General features: G+C 39.9%; 1 long non-coding RNA gene across 1 annotated transcript; it reads left to right on the forward strand.

Moving 5' to 3' along the window:
- Window positions 1–3,908: 3,908 nt before the first annotated feature.
- Window positions 3,909–19,886, forward strand: LOC132647068 (uncharacterized). The gene is made up of 3 exons (XR_009585344.1): window positions 3,909–4,003; window positions 11,895–11,978; window positions 19,833–19,886. It is a non-coding gene; the product is annotated as an uncharacterized LOC132647068 (long non-coding RNA).
- Window positions 19,887–21,205: the final 1,319 nt, after the last annotated feature.

Below are 21,205 nucleotides of genomic sequence, written 5' to 3' on the forward strand. Positions count from 1 at the left end.
GTACATTATGATTACTGACCTACAAGTTCTGCGTTCTAACAGGTTCTTCCGTCTGCTTCTCACTTGAATTCATCAACTGGTCAGACCGAGAATACACTACCAACCTCTCCTCTGGAAGTAAGCCTGCCTGCTTTTACCATCCTACCCAGATTTGGCTTTCATTTGGACATTGACACCGTAGTCTATTTTTACTTGCATTGGACTGTTATCTCCGGCACATTGCCTACTGCTTGAACTATCCCTCCCAGGAGTGTTAGGAGGGATAACCACTGCCAAATGTTAACACAACCTCTAAAGCCGTAGTAATTAAAACAGACTAACGCACAAATACACAGCTAATCCCAGCAGCAGAAGAGGTAATCTAGAAAACATAGGGTAGTCTTTTCTTGGTATTACATGAGGTTGCTTTTTAGATCCCTGTTGCCACCTTTATATGAAGATGCTCAAGTCCCTCATAGGAAATGACGTAGTATTTGCATAGAATGTATTCTCATTCCCCTTCATGCTTTGAAATATCTATTTATTACCAATGTCTAGAGCAAGTATATAAATAGTTCTCGTGGTATGCTGTTCAGTGAGTAATAACAGGAAGAAAAGCCTGTTCAGAAGCAAGTTCTGGTTGTTTCAAGATCAAGTCTCACTCTGTAGCCCAAGCCGTCTTCAGACTCACGGCAGCCCTCTGACTCAACATCATTTTACCGAGATGACAGAAGTAAAATTTCACCCAACAGCCCTGAATCATAGTTAGTTAAACCTATGAACACAAAGCTTGTGAATGTAGAAAGCTGACTATGTGTATTTGAATACTGTTTAGTTAGATCTATGGACACAGAGCTTGTAAATGTTGGAAGTCAGCTGTGTAGAAAGATGTCATTTTGCGCATTTTTCATTATATAAATACTTACTGAGCAAGTCTATGCATTAGGCATGACAGACCTTGGAAAACACTGATGAATAAGCCGTTGATAGGCCTTGTTCTAGTGGGACTGCCAGTGTGTGGAGGAAAAGGAAGACATAAGAATGTGGATTTATCTTAATGAGTGCTCATGAAGAATGTGCTTTATGTTCCCATGTCAAAAAATTTGGGCTCATGTCTCCCTATGTTTTGACTTTTTTGCCCCTTTTCAAAGATATTTAGATTGTTTGTCACATCCCTTCCTTCACTAATTTCCTGAATTATCGCCTCTATAGAAAGTCCTAAATATCAGTCCTGATCTGGGATTATAGCTCAGTGTTAAATGATTGCCTAGTGTGTGCAAGTCCTGAAGTTCAATCCCAACAGAGAAAAGGGAGGAGGGTATCTTAAATGCCAATCACTGTTATTTTCTGCAATGACTCTTATTTTTCGTTGTTCGAATTCTCACTACCTAATCGTATTTTATTTATTGTATGTCTCCATTACTTGTTCTTGACCCTAGCTTCCTGAAAGAAGGAACATTGTTCACATCTGGATGCCCACCATTTGGAGCAGTGTCCACCTAGAAGCATCTAACACATGCATTGTAATCGGTAAACACTGGTGTTGCTCATCTTTCAAGTCAGCAGCACAAAGACCCATTAATCGGTAGGCAACTTAATATAAAGAGTGCTCTATGCATTTCTATATGTTTTATTTATCAATAAAGACTACTTTGAATTAAATGATCTATGTTTAGTGAAAAAGATGTGAAAAAGGAAGCAAATCTTGGCTTATGCATCTCACAGGCTGATAAGCATGTAACTATCACTTTGATGTTGGAAGAAATCACACACCCCAACTGAAGCAGATCCCCCAACCCTGAAACCCACCCATCCCAGTTTCTGAGGACTGAACTATTTTCATCAATCACTCCGTCTTGCAAATAGCTATAGTTCACTTTTACCACCACTTCCTGCCAAAAATACCCCTCCCCTGATGACCACTATCATAAGTTAGCTTTAACCATATTTCTACTTTATGCAAATTAACTTCTTTCGTTATTTTGCTCAAAAGGGAGTTTCAAGAGTGTTATTCATACTTGAAAAGTAGAAGCAACTCATCCATCCTGTTACTTCATAATAGTTTCTTCATTCAGTCAGGTTACTCTTGATGCGTGTGTGCCCTATTTCTAGTTCTCGGTGAGTCTAAGTACAGCTGATATGTGTGTTCTTGAACATGTTTGTTGGTGAGGGCAAGCCATTATTTCCATTGGGTGCATCTTTTACTGTGACTAGAACTTCTGGGTCATGAATACGATCACATTAACAGACATTGTCAGAATTTTCCAAAGCATGTCCAACTTTATAGTCCATGACAATTTCAGATACCTCGCTACTGACCAGTATTTAATATGGTTGATCCTCTTAATTTTATCTACCTTTTCTGAGTATCTTAAATAGTATATTATTGTGGATTAAATCTGATTTTTTTTGGCTGATTTTGTATGTCTTTTAAGGTGCCTCTTAAATTCTTTTCATCTGATTTTTCTTTTGAATTCTATATCTCTTCCTTGTTCATCTATCTTCCATGTATTTTGGATATCAATATGTTTCTATTTAATAGATAATGTATTCAGATTTGTAGCACATAACCATATTTCTGTGTATCCAGTGAATTTAATTTCCTTTTTTTATGAGTACTTATATTTTCTTTTCATATTTTTGTAAGACTCTCCTATAGTATTCAAAAGGTATAGCTTTAACTTATACTTTGTTACATATTTCTATTAAGGAATTCTACACTAAAATGAATTCTGAAGATAGGGTTCTTTGCTATATAAGCCCATGTAAAATTGAGTTTTCTTTGTGTGTCAAAGCAGGGATCAAATTTTGTTTTGTTTTTGCTTATGCATAACACATGATTCAGCATCACTTATCGTTAATATGATCCATCCTGTCTCCGAACTACGGTGTGATTTCTGTTATATGTCAAATGTTTGCATATGGGTATACTGTTGCATTTATGTATTTATTTCTCCTAGTACAAATTGGGGAATCTTAATTACAATGTCAAATAATGGCTTGATATTTTTTGGTAGAAGCATTTTAAATTTATTCTGAATATTTTTAAATTTTTACACATACATATAAATTTCAAAACTCAGATTGCCTATTTCTACACTCTCACAAAGAAACATTCTGGAGTTTAGATCAATTTGGAAAAATTAATCCTTCTAATACATGAATATGCTATAGCTCTTTATTTATTTAGATCTTGTTTATATTGTTCCATGTTGCTATATATGTTTACTTTTAAAGGTCTTTTATGTGAGCATACTTAAGCGTCTGGAAAAATTGGATACTAATCTATATGAATTATTTATTTAGTTCATTTTAAACTTGTTCTTTGCTGGTGTATGGGAATTCAAGTTAGTTTTGATATTTATCTTGTATTCTGTAACTGTTAAATTCACTTACTGATTCCAACAGCTTTTAAACGTTTATAATTATGTACTCTTGGAACAAAATGACAGCTTTATTTCTGTTTATTGCTCTCTAGTCCATATACATGTGTTTTATGGATTATCTTACTTATATGTTACGATGGCCATAGCCTGTAAAATGGTATGGACTAGGTATAGAGAGAACTAGTAGCATTCTTTAGCTCCTTATCTCTCTTAAGGGTTGTAACAGGAAACATATTTTCTCAGAGACAACCTTAAACTAAAAATGTTTTAAACTAAAAATGTTACTTAAACTGTATATTGAAAAATTCAAGGTAAATGGCTGAATAACAGTCGTAATATTTGGTCTCTTAAATGTTTTGAGATAGAAGTTTATTCAGGTTTTAAGACTTTTTGTATCATAATTAATGCATATTAACTTATTAGCACGTGTCTACCTAGAAAGCTTGAGTGCATGTAAACAATGGACCAGAAGCTACGGCCTTTCACAATCACCTGCTGACCTCTAATCCAGATGAATGCTTTCAAGGAGTCACTTAGGATTATTGGTAGTTGTTTAAATCAACTTAAACAATTTTAACATCTTATTTTCAAGTGGAACAAAGCAGACTTGAAAACAACAGAAAAAAATTATTTTCAAAGTAAGTATTATTGCATGAAACCTTTGTCTTGTATGTATATATGCAGACATATGTTGCATATGGAATTTGATTTATGGTGTTGACAGATTATTTCATACTGTAGGTCACATGACATAAGAAAATTTAAAAATACTGACCTAGAAAAAGTACTTTTATCTGAGATGTTTTTGAGATGCATTGAAAACCTCTAATTCTCAGACTTTAACTTTTGCTGCCATTATCACTTACGATTAATAATAATGATGAACAGTAGTAGCAATGTAATGTCATCATTTCAACATGCTTTTAAAATACATATCCTTACAAAATTCTCATGCCTAGTTTTGGTAAAGCGAGTACTGACTCCTGGTTTAGAGCTGAATATACTACTCCCAGAGTTTAGTTACCTTGGCCAGTTGTCCAGGCCATGGCATATCTTGAACCCACATCTTCCTACATGCTCTGTAGCTTTCCCATCTTGTCCTATCGCTCCAGAGCCTCAGAGCTCCTTTCTTAAATGGGCTTGGGCTTTCTAGGATTATCCTCTGGATATGGCACTTCATACTCTTGGCTCTGGAACCCATGGCTCAGAGAACCCTCCCTCCACAACATATAATTCCCTCCAGGAGTCTAGCATTACATGGTAACTTCACGGTGCTCGTGCCGGAGGCCACCAAAGACCCTTCACTTGATGACAAGGCTGGAAAACAGAGGTACAGGGCTGGTCTCAGATGCTGTCTTGTCTTTGTCCTCTGCTAGCTTCCTGGGATGGGGGTAATGACTTATAAAAATATCAGACATATGGCACTGAGGTTTATTGGGGTCTCTGAGTGTTGGATAAGTCCTTTGGTGACTAGGAAATGTCCTCTGTCCCTGGAGAACTGGAGGCATTTGGAGAGAGACAGCAGGAGTTGGCTTCGGGCCCAGCCACTGACCTTGAGTGTTCACTTCCCTGGATGTCTTTACCCGTGTGTACTCATTGCAGGCCCCAAGGCCTGCATAGCAGCTGTTATGATTTGACTGTAAAATATATCCCTTCCACTCCCACTCATGTTTATGCAGTTGAGTATTTGGTTCCTAACTAGGGCACTGTCTGAGAGATTATGGAAACTTTGAGGAGATAGGCATGGCTGGCAGAGGTGTGTCACTTGGCAAAGGCCATGAGAGCCGTAGTTCTGCCCAGCTTCTGGGCCTAAGCTCTCTGTTTCCTGTCTGCCACCACAGGGTGAAAAGCTGCAATGTCCTGCTGCCATGCTAACTTCCCGGCTACCCCCTCTCTAATGAACCCCCTAAACTGTGAACCAAACCAAGCCCTCAAGTTGCTTCCATCAGGTATTCTGTCAGAGATGAGAAATGAGGTAATACAATAGCTAGCTGGCCTTGCCCACAGGTGGGCGGAATCCCAATGCCAAGGTTTTAGCCATTGTGATACTGAGTTACTTTGGCTGGCCCATCCTCTTTGCTTCCAGCATCTTGAAGCCAGGACAGTTGGAGGCAGGACGAAAGAGTGGCTGTTTTCCAAAGAAAGTCAGAGAGATGAACCAAAAGGAAGAAAAATTGAAGAAAAAGCCCCTTCCAACTTTAGTGAAAATGGCCATAAGTGTTAAACTTTTCCTCTTGTCACTCGGACACACACCAGTTGGAAGATTGTCTTAGTTTACTGAGTCTTCTGAAGCACAAAACTGGATAACGTATAAACCACATACATTTGGTTTTCATTACTGCTGCTCAAAAGCCTAAGTCCAAGGTGCTTGCAGATACTGGGTTTGCCAAGGGCCTGTTAATTGGTTCATACCGTATCTTCACATGGTGAAAAAGGCAAACAAGTTCTTGAGCCGATCACATTCATGAGGGAATGGGATACTTCCTAGAGAGCCTATTTCCTAATACTATGGCCTTAGAATTGGGTCTTAGAGGCCTATGCCTCCCAATACTGTAGCCTGGGGAATTAGGTCTTAATACTAGAATTCAGGAAGAAGGTGAGGTCACAGACATGGAAATCATAGTAAATTTGGTGGCACGAAGCCACCATTCCTGTCTTCTCTTCCTGGAAAGCAACAGCAAGCAGGATGAAAACAAGCACTTAAAAATGCTAACTGAGTTTCTTGTGATAGGACCCACCCAGTGGAGAAGAATCTGGATGAGGTCCAAGAGCGCAGGGATATCCCATAAGCCCTGGAATCTCTCCAGACTCCACTGCTTTGACTGGTCGGGGAGAAACAAAGACAGGGTGCCCTTCAGCAGACACAGCTAAAAAGCTCTTCAGGATTGGCTGGTAACTAATACTGAGGACAAAAAGACACTGGGCTCTCTTATTTGTTATTTTATTTAATAACCACTGTAAACCAGAAGGCATAATCAAAGGTATAATAAATTTAAGAAGTCTCTTCTACTTGGAAGTAGGGAGCCAAGTTAAGTCTGGGGTGAGGGGAGTTTCCAATCAGCTCATCACTGTCTGCCTCCTGCAGACTGGCAATAGAGAGCTAAGAAAACCCTGGAATAAAGGAAAAGAGGAGGAAGATAAGAAAGAAAGAAAGAAAGAAAGAAAGAAAGAAAGAAAGAAAGAAAGAAAGAAAGAAAGAAAAGAAAGAGGGAGAGAGAGAAAGAACTGGGTAACCGCTGACCACCGTCATGGCTGAGGAGTAAGGCAGAAGACAGTAAACAGGAGAGGCAGTAAACATTTTTCTCGAGAATCATGAACCAGCAGCCTTGACATGCTATTTCATGCTGTTGGATAAGGGTTTTAAAGTAGCTAAGCATCTCATGTATTGATTGGGTAAGTTACTCACTGGCAAATGGTTCAGAGCCTTCTGGGGATGCTTAAGTCACAGCTAATTTTCAGCTCTAATGGTCCACAATAAGACCAAGAGAGATGAGAGTGAGGGTGGTGACTGGGAGAAGTACCAGTTTTGATACAGAGTCAGGAGAGAGATGGTCATAACCTTGAGGTATATAAGGATGTAGTGCCAGTCAATATAATCACCTATGACTGATTGTCTAAGCATCTTGTCATGGTGGAGTGACACTTGGTACCCTTTAACACTAAGATCTTTAAAACAATTTTCTAATTTTAGGTCTCAACCAGAAGATGTGATATACAGCCATCTATCTATACAGCCATCTATCATCTACCTATGGACCTATCTACAAATTCCCCATAATCTATCCCTTCATCTACCTACTCATCTATGCACTCATTCATCTATGTATCTATGTATCTATCTATCCATCCATCCATCCATCCATCCATCCATCCATCCACCCCTGCCCATCTATCATTCATCCGTCCATTTAATTGTGTGCTAGAATTAAATAAGGCAAGCACTGAAGACAGAAATAAAGAAGACATACTCCATTGTACACAGGTTCTCAATGTATTACGCAAGAGAGATGCAAAACAGCACAAATAATTACAGTGAAACTAAACTAGTGATATGATCTAGTTAATAACCAAAGTACATCAGAGAAACTGGGGGTGGGTGTTCTCCTCAAGGTGTGGCAAATGTTTCTTTCCTTCATGGAGGCCCAGACCCATACAAGGCATTCCTTCTCTTGTTTGAGTGCTGGAACAAATCCTGCTTCTTAGTCCTGTCAAAGGGCTGTGCAGTGTTCCTTTCTTGTTGTTTGGTGTACTGGGGATGCTGGTCCAATTCAGCTAACACTAAGTTTAGAGAGTGGCAACGAAGGGAGCCTGGGGAAACTCTTGCCAGCAATCGTGTTTACTATGTTAAGGTTAATTAAGATTAGCAGTGGTAATTCCTTAGTGAGGCGGGACTGGAAATTAATGCTGGCACTAAATGCTTACCACACCTACAATTAATTCAAGGTGTCTGTGTGTGTGTGAGAGGGGGGGGAGAGGGAGAGGGAGAGGAGAGGAAAAAATGAGAAAAGTCAGAGTGGAGAGAAAGAGGAGAGGAGAGAAAGAGAAGATTAGAGAGAAGAAAAGGAGTGAGAGATTATGTACACTTGGGTATATAGTCTGGATATATGCATAAATATATTTTCTAAAAATGTGTCCATGCCTAAGCTTAAGTCAGCTTTTTAGCAAACCAAGCATAATTTTTTACATCCAAGATAATTTATAAAAATTGCGTTCGGGTCTTCTTAGGAACCATTTTCTTTACAATTTGGAAAGTTCAAAGAAGTACTATTCTGCATATGTATGAGCTTGCTATAGCCCCGACTTGTTTTATATTCACAGCTTTCTAGAGCAGGTACTATTACTCTCATTGTGAAAATTAACAGACTTTAAAACAGTTAAAATTTAGAGTTTTGCTCACACAGCTAGTGATTACCAAATGTACTAAATGGAACAGTGGTCATTTCTCTTTCTCTCACTTGATGCTGTTTCAGCATATTGAGAGGACAGAACTTCAGCCAAAGGATGTAAATTTGGTGGGTTTTAGGACTTTGTACCTAAGCTGAGTGGTCCACAGAGGGCTTGTACATGGAGCTGAACAAGACTGCTCATACACAGGGCTGTCTAACACAAATAGTTAATTATATCAAAAGATTAAAGTACTCTTTCACATCCTAATTTGTCAGCCATCTAGGCCAGTATTCAGGCTATATGAAGGGACACTGTCTCAGGGCCTTTGAATAGATGATTATACCAGATGACCTCTCTGTCATCAATACAATGTGAAGAGAGAAACGTTCTTGAGACAAACTCCCATGACAATGTGTATCTTAGAGCCCAATGTATATCTTAGAAGCCTCTTCCAGAATGCTCACACAAGAAAGAAGGTGGTGATATGTGTGTCCCAAATGACCATTCAGTTTAACAAATGCTTCCCATGCGATAACAAACAACCCACTTCACCAATATTCTTTATATTGAAAGGGAGACTGTCTTCCTACCTCCTCTTCTGGGAATATGACTGCTTGTGGCTTTTGGTGAAGAAAGATCTTGTAACTCTAGCCATTGGGTCCTGAATTTTTAACCAAAGGGGAATCAGCAAAGAAAGCGGAGGAATCTTATTTTAAACTGCTCTACAGTGGAAGGAATACTAGTGATATCTGAGAAAGAGCATGTTTCACTGGAAAAGCAGACAAAGTAGAGGAAGGCCTTCTGAGGTCTGATGTGGGCATGGGGATGACAAGAAGTTTTGACTCCTTGACTGGAATGGGCCCAACACAGGGGACAGGTGTTAGGAAAAGAGATATGACCCAGGCATGAGGCTCATTCTTACAAATCCTGCTTCTGGTCTAAGTCCTCTTTGTGCTTCTTACGTTAAAGCAATGAACTATACAAAACTCACCAAATCAGCACTGACACCTTACTCACACAACGAGCTCTTCTTCTCTCCTATCCTTGAAAGCTCTTCTCCACACCTCCACTGGGGTCCATATAATATGTGGCCTAATATTTGAACTATCTCTATTTATGTTCTAGCATCTTCAGTCATAAACTCAATAAGGGAGAGTCTAGGCTTCTAACTCATCATAGTGGGTTTTGCCTCTATTCACAGCAGAACAGGGCATGTCACGCAGTTTAATAGCACCAATGTTCAGGGAAAAAAATCACAGTAAATTCCCAAACAAGTCTTTGGTGAATGAAAGTGCAACATGCTAAGTGATGGAATGTGGGAGGAGCTGGTAATACTGTCAGTTTCTACAATATGATAACATGTAGGCCTTGCCCCAAGCTTTGACAGGATCAGTGACTCTGTCATCTTTTTAACTTGTAGTCTCTCAATCTAGAAACCAAAGACAACAGGGTCCCCTGACGAGATTAGCCTCATTATGGACCCGGGCATATAAGAGTTAAGGATTTATGCCTAACAGTTCTCTATCAGGCCAGGCTTGAGTAGGACCCTCTCAAGGATCCTGACCCTGTCATTTCCCCAGGGTATGTGTGTGTGTGTGTGTGTGTGTGTGTGTGTGTGTGTGACTGTGTCTCATCCCCCAGTTTCTAATTAGACAGAGTCTGGCTCTGAACAATCAGGCCTCCTCTGGCCTTTCTTAGACATCACTGGATCCCTTCTGTGTTTCTTCATACTCTCCAAGTACATCTGGTTCCTTCTCTTTCTTCTTTCTTAGTTACCACTCCTAACCTAGGCCTTGGATTTAGACAGATGCTTATTTTAGGCAACTTGTCATCAGATGCCAACCTTGGTATCAGGCTAGATCCAACAGGGCAGGTATGGAGATCCTCAGCTTGCTCTCAAGGCAGGAGGAGATGTCAGGATTCTGATTTAGTAAGAAAATCCTGGAATCTTCCACAAGCTCTAAGGAGTGGATCATTAAATTTTGCATGCACCTGGCTCTTGTCCTGGCTACCTATGAAAATGTTTCACCTTTTCTCGACCTGGGACCAATGGGGAATAAAGGAGAAAGCCAACACTTTGGAGATCATTAACTAAGGCTTAAGTTTAGCTCCCTCAAAGGGCCATTGGGAAAGTTATTTGAACTAATTAAGCTCACTTCTCAACTGTACAAATGTTGATGTTGTCATATGTAGCCAAAGAATGCTAACAGCAATTAATTGAAAATTCTTGAATTCAGAATCAAGCCTAGTGTTTGGCATGGAAAGTGCATACCATCCAAGATCCCTTCCCCTTTCTGCACCATCTGCGATGCATTCAAACCTAAGATTTTCTAAGTATCTTTCACCTGATATATATATATATATATAATTGCTCATATTTGGTAGCATAGTTCAGTATTATGTTTAGTGAGTTAGCTGATTCGTAACCTCTGACTCTAAACTGTGAACTTTGGAGGAGGCATTCTTCAGGTTAGAGGCAGCCTGAGGCACTGAGAGGAGGTAATGGGAGAAATGGTCATGGCTCCAGTCAGGCAGACCAGATGGGTCACACTTTTACCTGGACACTTCCTGCCTCCGGTCCAGGTCACTGTGAAGGATCTTTGGCATGCTCCTGAGGTGGGTGCATGCCATCAGAGCTAAACATTAATAATGAAAGGCCAGAATCTTCCATGAGCTCTAGAGAGTAAAGTGTCTGGAACTTGGCTCTATTTTTAATACCAATTTTTTTTTCTCCAACCTTGCTCCTCTTTCATATATAAAGATGACCTCAACTGCAACACTATGATTCCCCTAAAGTGGGAGAGAGGCAAAGAATTTCTAGTTGATTAGACTTGGGAGTTTTCCCTGTTACTGCTACAGTTAAATAGATATTGGCAAATAGTATAACCTGCAGGGAAGCAAGCCGAGAAGAGCATGGCCGGATGTAATTAGAAATATCCATCATTCTCCTTCCCCAGAGAGCAAGAAAGTGGTATTCAAGGGGACAGTGAGGCACAGTCCATGACCAGCCTTAACTCAGCAACAGCTGAGAGGCACCTTGTAGATGACTGCATATTGTGCAAGGGTAGTTAACTCTTTCTAGTTTTTAATAACGCACCACACGCCTGCTTGATGGGCATTTCAGAGACGAATCTGGGGGCCTGGAAGCGCAGGATGGCTTTCATTTCAGAAATGAATTGCCTCAATATGGAGCTGTTTTCACAGTTTGTACCGTGTCTGTATGCACTGATGGAAAGATGATTACCCTGTCACTTAGAAAAAAATAAAATAAAACAAATAGATTTAAAACCAGAACACATAAAAAAAAGACCCACTCATTTGCCATGCTCTGAAGAAGGCACTAGGATAATATTTTCCTCACCTATAAACAACTGTGGCCAGTTTAGTTGCATTAGACAAACACTGATTCAACCAACCTTGATCCCCACTTAGAGAGATCAGGGCAATGGATGATGGGCTGAAGGATGAGGTAGGCAGTGTTGTCCAATGGCTAGGGAGGAAGATTTTGGTGCCTGAGTGATTATATGTAAATTTTCTTCAGCTACTTTCTAACATCATGACCTAAAACAAGTTACTTAATCATTTCTATCCTGGGATTCTTTATTTGCAACTGAGAATAAAAATACCTCTTATGTTTTTAAGGCAGTTAATATGAGAGATTGCTCAGTGACCACTGGCCAATAACATGGGCCCTGGGACATCATGGAGAAGGCCTCCGTGGCAGAGGTAAGCATGCAAATACAGGTTGCCTATCTCTTCTCTAGAATATTTGGGACCAACAGTGTTTCAGATTTCACAGCTTTTTAATTTTTATATTTGTGTAGGCTTTGCTTGTCGAGCATCCTAAACAGAAAATCAAAATCTAAGTGTTCTAAATCTAAAACTGCTTTAAGCATCAGGTCTATACCTCAAAAGTATTCACGCTGGGCCACTTCGGATTTTTGGACTAGAAATACTCCAACAGAAAGATATTATTTATATAATCTAGCAAATCCCTATGGTAGCACTAATTGTTTGCCACACAAGTGTCACTTGGGCGCAAGTACTCTGGAGTTGGCACCTACCTGATTCTAAAATAGAAGAAAAATGGTGAGGAGGAGGAAGATGAGAAGAAGAGATAGTCAAACAGAATGATCGTCATAGATACAGAGCATGAACAGCATAAAAGCAGAGAGGCACACAGTTCTAAAGAACAGGAACATTGCTGGTATATGTTAGGAGTCTACTTTATTTGGGTTCTTATACCTCCACTACCCTTCCAGCACTTATATACCTTAATCCCTTCTAACCTCCCAACACTAGGTAGGAGAGAAGGAAGGTTGGAGGGTAACGGGGAAGTATTTCTCTTTAGAATACTTTCTGCTGATTGGAGTTGTCATGTTCTTTGGGGCAAGTCCACTCTTCCTAGTCAGGGTCTTGCCAACTTTTCATCAAACCACAACAGTAGCAACCAGGACCATCAGCAACCTTCTTCTTCTCCTCCTCCTTCTCCTTCTTCTTCCCCCTCTTCTTCCTCTTCCTCTTCTTTCTCCTCTTCTTCCTCTCCTTCTCCTCCTCCTCTTCTTCTTCGGAGTACTCCCAGGCCCTTACCAGGCTCTGGCAATTGTATCCTCTCAAGACTTCCCAGAATTAAACTATTTGCAACTCGCACAAATCGCACCCCTGCTAGTGCATGAGAGACCTTGTAGTTAATTGTGTGGACAATCTGAAGCAGCCCCCTATCTCACACCTGGGATTAAAACAAAAACGTAGTCACATAACATAATTTGGATTTGAAAGGAATCAAATTCTCACTACCAAACATGGCAGTGTACAGGTCCTCCCAGGAGCTATGAGAATGACAGCGCAGAATAGTATGAGAGAGAAGAGAGAAAACCAGGGCAGGGCCAGGTGATCAGGAAGACACAAAAGGACAATAACGAAAGCTATGAAACACTTGCTCATCAAAATTCTATGAGGCCCAGGAGGCTTGAAAAGGAACATCAAAGAAAGCGAAGGAGAAAAGGGCGTTAATTGTGTTGAGTTATTGACACGGAACCCTGCTGCTGATTCCTTGGATTATTTTACCATTTTTTTTTCTTCAACAAACACTCAAGATATTGGAATTATAAAGAAAAGCTTACATCATCTAGGTTTTGTTTGTTTGTTTGTTTGTTTGTTTCTGCTTGGTTGGATCAGTCTGTTGCTTTTGGACCTGTGATATGACATAACCCTTCATGGACAGCATATCTAGGGAGATGGCTGCTCACTAGGGAGATGACCAGGAAGAAAATCGAGAAAGAGGAAAGGGGGAGGTTAGAGTCTCCATATCCTTCCCATGTGAGCAGGCCCAGTGACCTAACCTTCTTCCAATAAGCCCTACTCCTTAAAGTTTCCACCAGCGACACCACGGACTAGAGTCCATTTGTTTAACGTGTGGATGTTTGGAGAATATTCAAGGTCTAAGTGGCAGCATGCCTGGTATGGTTGTGAATTTACTCTGTAATGTACTAGAGTCTGGTAAAAGTGTGGTCATGGTTCCAATACAAATAAACAACAAACTAGAATGAGTAAATAGATGAGATAAGATGCAGTTATACCCGTTTCTAGTTCTACTCCAATGTCTGACCATTTCCTTTAGTTCAAATCTTCCTCTATGCCAAAGATTCCTGATGCAAGTCCACCTCTGTGTGTGTTCTTCTGGATGCTTCGTGTGTGTGTGTGTGTGTGTGTGTGTGTGTGTCGGGGGGGGTTCCTAACTTGTTCTCAAGACTGACGTAAGGATGTGGATGTGAAGCACAACATATAAACTATGTTGAGATGCTCCCCTCCCTTTGCACAGTGAATTTCTCCTCAATTTCTCCTAAGCACCCATTATCTCATTTTAAGGAACTGTCTCCTTGCTTGTTCATATTGTCCATCCTTATGTTGTCCACTGAAGAAGCATCAGTAATTGGAGACTCACAAAAATAGCTCAACGAATCTACTACATTAAGTGTATTTTTGTGCTGTGTTTTGTTGAGACAGGATCTGACTCTGGAGCTCAGGGTGGCTCTGAACTCATTATGAAGACTGGCCTCAGATTTGTGGCAGTCCTCCTGCACCAGCATCCTATATGCTGGGATTTCAGGCATAAATTGCCAAGCCCCGGTCCTAAATTTTGGGGTGAAGTAGGAAATTTCTGAGAAGGAAATAAAAGCTACACACACACAGTTCATGAAATTCTGAAAGGCTCATTGACACCTAAAGCAAATCAATGGGCCTTTTTCTAGACAGACCAATGTTGATCTCTTCAGGAGGAAGAGCAGCAAAAGAGCTTACTGCAATGAAATATCTAAACTTGGCATATTAAACATAGACTCTAGTGCCCCAGGGATTTGTAAAGATTAAGTTTTTGATCTGTTAATATTTTGTTATTGTTGGTAATATATTTTAATATAAAATCCCAATAATGTTCTATGGTGTTCCATTTTACATGCAACATGAAAAGTGCTAGGAGTGTAACAAAGCCAAGTTCATTGCTGCTTCTCCTGTCCTGGACTCTCTGCAGGAGGTCCTTTTTCTCATATCTCAAATAAACTCATATTTCAAAGGATTCTCTTGAGATTTAATCAACATTTTCTTAGTGTTTGGAAAGTGGTGAATATTTAACCAATGTTGGTTTTCTCTGCCCTTATGACTCATCCAGTAGATACTATGCAAAAAAAAAAAGGTTCAGATTTCTCTATGTGGTGTGTAGCTTTAGTGAGACCATGTATGGAATATGTCCAGTGAAATATAGACAACATCCATAGTGATTTCCTGAAAACCAATCCAGTGGACATGTTTTGGGGATCAGACCAAACTTCAATATTATGTAGTTCAAACATTGATTTTTATGCTCAGAGGATCTTCTAGCTTGACAGTCATCACCAGCCTCAGGGCTTCTCTGTAGCAACTGTTTACTTCCTATTCTATCAGGGCTGTGGCTGCCTTCCAGAATCTCCATGGATTCCTGAAACTGTTTTGATCGGTCTCAAAATGGATTCTTGGGTTTGGAGGGAAGCTCCTGATTTTCCAAATGTCTTTTCATGACATGCATTGCTTCAGACACTTGTACAAATGATAGCCATGAGTTATTTATAAGTCAGTAGTAATGCTGTATTCATATGGAATCCCTTCATATGCACAAGGCCTCAAATAGATTTAATAGAAATTTCCTCCTAAGTCATAGATTATTTATTCTGGCAATTCAATAAAATCCATACCCTCAAAAGCAACATCTCTGACGCCTTTCTCTTATAAACATTAAGAAGAGGGTTTTTGAAAAAGAAATATGATTACTACTAAACCTGTTCTATTCCTGACCCTGTCAATTTTCAAGTTCCTGCCAAGAACTGCTTGTTTTAAAAAGAGAGCCTCCATCTTAAAGACATAGATCTACATAACACCCCCATCACCAAACAGCTCCTCCCCTGACTAAAGGATCAAAAGATGCCTGGCAGAAAGAATCCGCCTGAGCTTGGTCACCTCAGGTCCTTCATTTTCCAGGGGCTAGAAGGACAATGGGGTGATTGGCTTTAGGTCAGTCAAGGGATAATGATGAGTAAGATGTGAGACAGTATGTCAACAGGTGTCCATGACCACTGGGCCACAGGTAGGAGAAAAGAAAATGAATGCAAGCTCTGTCTTTTATGTCACAATATGAAGGGGTAATGTTTTGTTTTGTTTTTTCTTTTTCATAATAAAAATGTAGTCAACACATGGAAACTGTCATCCTTAAACAGAAAGCTTCAGGTCAGTTACTGAATCAATAAACACAAAAGGTAAAAACCCACCTAGAATTTTCTCTGACTTAAGTTTAACCAGTTGTTCTGTGTGTTAGCTAAATACACAGATAAATAGGTAAACTGAGGAGCAGACAAATGGGTATGTACATAGACAAACAAATAGATAATAGAGGCAGAGACAGATAGGTGATTACACGAGTTAAATCATCAATTCATTGATTCTTTTTCAGGAACTTCTGATAGATTTTATAAAACTATAGTGGAAATATGATGAATCTTTTATTACATAACCAGTGAGCCATTTTAATGGAAACAGATAGGATTTTTCCATATTACTGACTTTAGTTTACCCGTGGGAAATCTGCCATTCACAGAACTTGTTAGTGACATCAATAATAAAACCATCACTGTTCATCCAGACTATATATCTTTCTGGGAGGTCAGTGCTCCTCTAAGCACCATTGACTCATTCACTTCCTGGTTCCCAGGAGACAGAGGGCGTAGTCCCTACCCTGGAGGAGCTAAATGTTTAGTTTGTAGAACATGGAAACCGGCAGGGGAAACAAATGCAAAAGTTGACAGAATTAAGATGCTAAATGATGTTGATGAGCTAGATTTAGGACCAAAATTAAATACGGGTATAAAAAATTGTGAGGTCCTGCTGTTGAACATAAAAATAACACAGAGTGAGGTAAGAAACACTTGGTTTGTTTAAACCCATCTTTTATTGATGTGTTTATTTATTTGCTTATTCCTTGTTTGGTATGTGATAATACCCTCCCATTTATACCTCTATGGTTGAGTGTCCTCTCATGCTCGTATGGACTCCGGAGGCCAGTGTCAGGTCTTTCTCCATTTTCCACCTTATTTTTGTGACAGTCTTTCACTGAATCTAGCTTGCTGATCAGTTAGATAGTCTGACAGCTGACTCAAGGACCTGCCTGTCTCCACGCCTCCACTCTATGCCCAGTGCTAGGATTACAGACACGTGCCTAAATGCCCAGGTTTGTATGTGAGTGTTGGAGATGTGAGCTCAGGCATTCATACTTACACAGTAAACATGCTTTACCCACTGGGCCATATCTTTGCCCCCTTGAAGAAACTGTCTTGAGTGACTGATTTCATTTACTAGGACTGCTATAATGAAACCCCACAAACCAAGTGGTTTGCATCCTAATGTATTCCTTCACAGTTGTGGAGGCCTGAGGCTGATCCCCCAATGGAGATGGTCAATTCTGTGTGCTGGGAGTCTCCACCTTAGCTTCTAATGGGCTACAGAAAATGTCTAGTGGTTTTTGACTAGTAGACCTATTTCTGTGGTCTCTGCCCTTGCTATCATGTCATCTCCTAATTTCCTATATTTTACGAGAGCACTATTCACTTTGACCATCCCTAACAATTGTATCCTAGCAAAATGCATTTGAGTGTCCTTGTTTACAAGCAAGTTCCCCTCCTGAGCCTTTGAGAATTAGGACTTCAGCACAGGTTGGGGAGCAATACAGTTCAGGCTGGGGGAGGTGTCAGTCAAAATTTAAATCACTGCTTACGTGACACTTATCAGCCAGTTTTCCTGTTTCTCCCTCATTTCATTATTTTCTTCAATCTTCACTTATATTTTGTGTCTTCTGCAAACTTCTGAGTGTCTGTCCTCTCATTCTCCTCACTAATTATTTCTTTCAGTGGTAAACAATAGACACAAACTCTGGACGTTTGAAGCAAAATGGGATTTAGGGAAAAAGATAAGAAAAAGAATCAGAAATTAGAGAAAGCAAAACAGAAACCTCACATAGAAGCAGGGCATCATAGCATACTGACCCACCAGAAATCTTTGAATGAATAATGCCCACATATTTTCTTCTCTGTCCATGTATCATCTAAATATGAACAAAGTCCCAGAAAAACACTAGCAGGTGGCCAACCAAGGTGGCATGTGCCATGTGAGTAAAAAGAAGCCTCCGGAAGAAGAAAGGCTTTGCAGGGATCCCTCAGCTTCTGTGGTGAGAACACAGGCCATTGGTCCAAAGAAAATGGGGGAATGGGGGAATATTTATGAAAAGATGGATGCCAAATGACCAGAATTTTCTAAAGCAGTTGTCCTGTATGTGTGTTTAAACCCACTTTTCACTTTTTTTCCCACTTAAGAAGGCTGTAACATGCCTCCCCGAGCCAGTTTTTCCTGGTGTAGGTCTGAGGCAGTATGTCCATGGCCTTCCGAAACCAGTGTGTTATATTGCATAGCATCTTGCAATCTATCATATATTTGCATATCTTTTATCTCATTGCATATTTAAATTTACTCCATGTTATAGGCTGAATTGTGTTTTCCCTTTGAAAACTAGTGTTACTAATTTTTTAATTCCAGAGACCAGCATGTAACTCCATTTGGAGCTGGAGTTCTCAAAAAGGTTATCAAGCTGAAATGAAGCTGTTATGGTTGGGTTCTAATCATTTTTGACTTGTGATGTCTCATGAAGTAGAAATTATATACAGATTATCTAGGTGTGTAAATAGACAAAAGGCCATATGAGGACACAGAGAGAAGGTGGCCATCTGTGTGCAAGAGCAGAGGTTTCAGAAGAAACCAAACTTTCCAATGCCTAATTCTGGGTTTCTAGGCTTCAATATGACCAGAAAAATCAAATTCTGTTGCTCAAGTAACCCAATTTACAGCATTTTGCTATGGTAGCTGAGGGTACTTAATACAATTACATGAGAGAACCAAGGACTAAAGAGACCATGACATTTGCACAAGACCCACAGCAAACAAATAGCAGAGAAACCAGATTCTTTGGTTTCATTTCAGCTTTCTCTCAGTTCCACCATCCTATTTCTTTCCTTCCATTATCAATACACTTTCTCTTCTTTAGTCCATCCAGTACTGATAAAGTAAGACTGTCCGTAAACTCAGTGACAGCTGTTGGCAATCACCAAGATGGCTGATGTGGTCATCACTATCAGGATTGGAATCTCTCCCCACAATATAGATCCCCAAATAATTTCTCCATATCACTGACTTTTCAATAGATAATCTTACATCAATAGTTTTTAGCAAGTTGCTGAAAAAGTCATAGTAAATGTGATGATGTATTTTTTAAGATTACATGTAATGAAGAGTGAAGTTATTGTTAAAGGGGCCCTGGATCAGAACAAAGGTAACATGTTTGTAGCCCCAGCCAGACTGCATTTAGTTACCCCAACCTTATCAGGTGAACTTTTTTTTTAAAGATTTTTATTTATTTATTAATTACACTTTATTCATTTTGTATCCCCCCATAAGCCCCTCCCTCCTCCCCTCCCGACCCCACCCTTCCTCCCCTTTCTGCATGCATGCCCCTCCCCAAGTCCACTGATAGGGGAGGTTCTCCTCTCCTTTCTGATCTTAGTCTATCAGTTCTCGTCAAAAGTGGCTGAATTGTCCTCTACTGTGGCCTGGTAAGACTGCTCCCCCCTCAGGGGGAGGTGGTCAAAGAGCAGGCCAATCAGATTATGTCAGAGGCAGTCCCTCTTCTCATTATAATGTAACCCTCTTGGACACTGAACTGCCATGGGCTACATCTGTGCAGGGGTTCTAGGTTATCTCCATGAATAGTCCTTGGTTGGAGTATGAGTCTCTGGGAAGTTCCCTGTGTTCAAATTTTCTTGTTCTGTTGCTCTCCTTGTGGAGACCTTGTCCTCTCCAGCTCTTACTATTTCCCACTTCTTACATAAAATTCCATTCACTCTGCCCAACAGTTGGCCATCAGGCTCAGCATCTGCTTTGATAGTCTGCAGGGCAGAGGCTTTCAGAGGCCCTCTGTGGTAGGTTCCTAGTTTGTTTCCTGTTTTCTCATAGGACAAACCTACTAAAACCTGTGCATCTAAAGAAACTAAACAAGAGAGAGGAACCTAACTAAAATGTCCAATCCCCATCCGAAAAGGCAAACAGGATGGACATCAAAAGAAGAAGAAAAGAGGAAACAACCTAGGAACCTGCTACAGAGGGCCTCTGAAAGTCAGGTGAACTTTTTGCATGAATCCAAATTATACATTTTTAATTTGGGTATGGCATGTACACTTTATTTACAAATAAAAAAATCTTCTAGCATGACCTGTGATTAATGAGTTAATACATCAAATATCTTCATATTCCATCATTGTATTCATGTGTATTGTGTATCTCAATGCTCCTGTGGCTTTGACCTCTGTTACAGCCAATTCTACCTAGCAAGCTACCTCAGAAAATAAATGGGCACTTCATGTCTGAAACCTTACTTTTCAAAGTATAGAGTAGGTCAAGATAGTTTGCCCCTCATTTTAACTATCATGTGTAATAGTTGTCAATCAAACACATACACGCACACCCTCACATACACACACATACACACTTCTGAAAGAGCTACGTGTTCTTGGACTTAGAGGCTCCATATTGTATTTGTGATGACATTTTTAGGACTGTATCCTCACTAAAACACAAAATTACAGTAATATAGTTTAGAATGTGCTGAAAAATCCAGAATCTAAGCATTGCAGCATATTTAATTCCACTGTGAACCCCAAGACTGTGGACTGTAAAAACCTGTTTCTTGTTTGGTGTGGCTCAGCCCTAACACACACCTTTAACCTTTCTGTAAACAGGATTAAATAAGTTAAACCTATGTCAAGAGGCATAGCAAGCAACCAGTTTACAGGGATTAAACAGAAATTAGGGACATTGAAAGAAGGGTATATAAGACATTGTAGAGAAATAAAAAGTGCATTTGGCTTTTTCCTCCGAGACATGAGCTGGGTAGGAAAGCTTTTTTTTTCCTTCTGGCATGTTGATAGAGTAGGACGAGCATCAACTGGATGCTTTCTCTGACTCTCTGAGCTAACAGGCTTTCAACATGGCATCTGGCTCCTGAGTCTTCATTGGTAAGAAATGAATAATTGGAATTTTCTTTCTTTACAAAAACACTCAAGTGTAATTGTTTCCTCCAGGCCAATGGTTATGCCTAACAATTTTCAACCAATGAGCAATGCTTCTGACATGATAGAAGATATATTTTCCCAACATGTAGAGGCTCAATGCCAAGAGCAAAGAAAATGGGAATCTGATGAGTACAAGTCATAACAACAAAGCATGATCTGATGGTTAGGATTATTTATGTCATTTCCATGAACTAGCTCCCATTGTCTTCATTTATACCTACTTCATGAGTAATGTTCATAGTACAATTAACATATTTT

Source organism: Meriones unguiculatus, chromosome 14, assembly GCF_030254825.1.
Source record: "Meriones unguiculatus strain TT.TT164.6M chromosome 14, Bangor_MerUng_6.1, whole genome shotgun sequence".
Taxonomy (NCBI): domain Eukaryota; kingdom Metazoa; phylum Chordata; class Mammalia; order Rodentia; family Muridae; genus Meriones; species Meriones unguiculatus.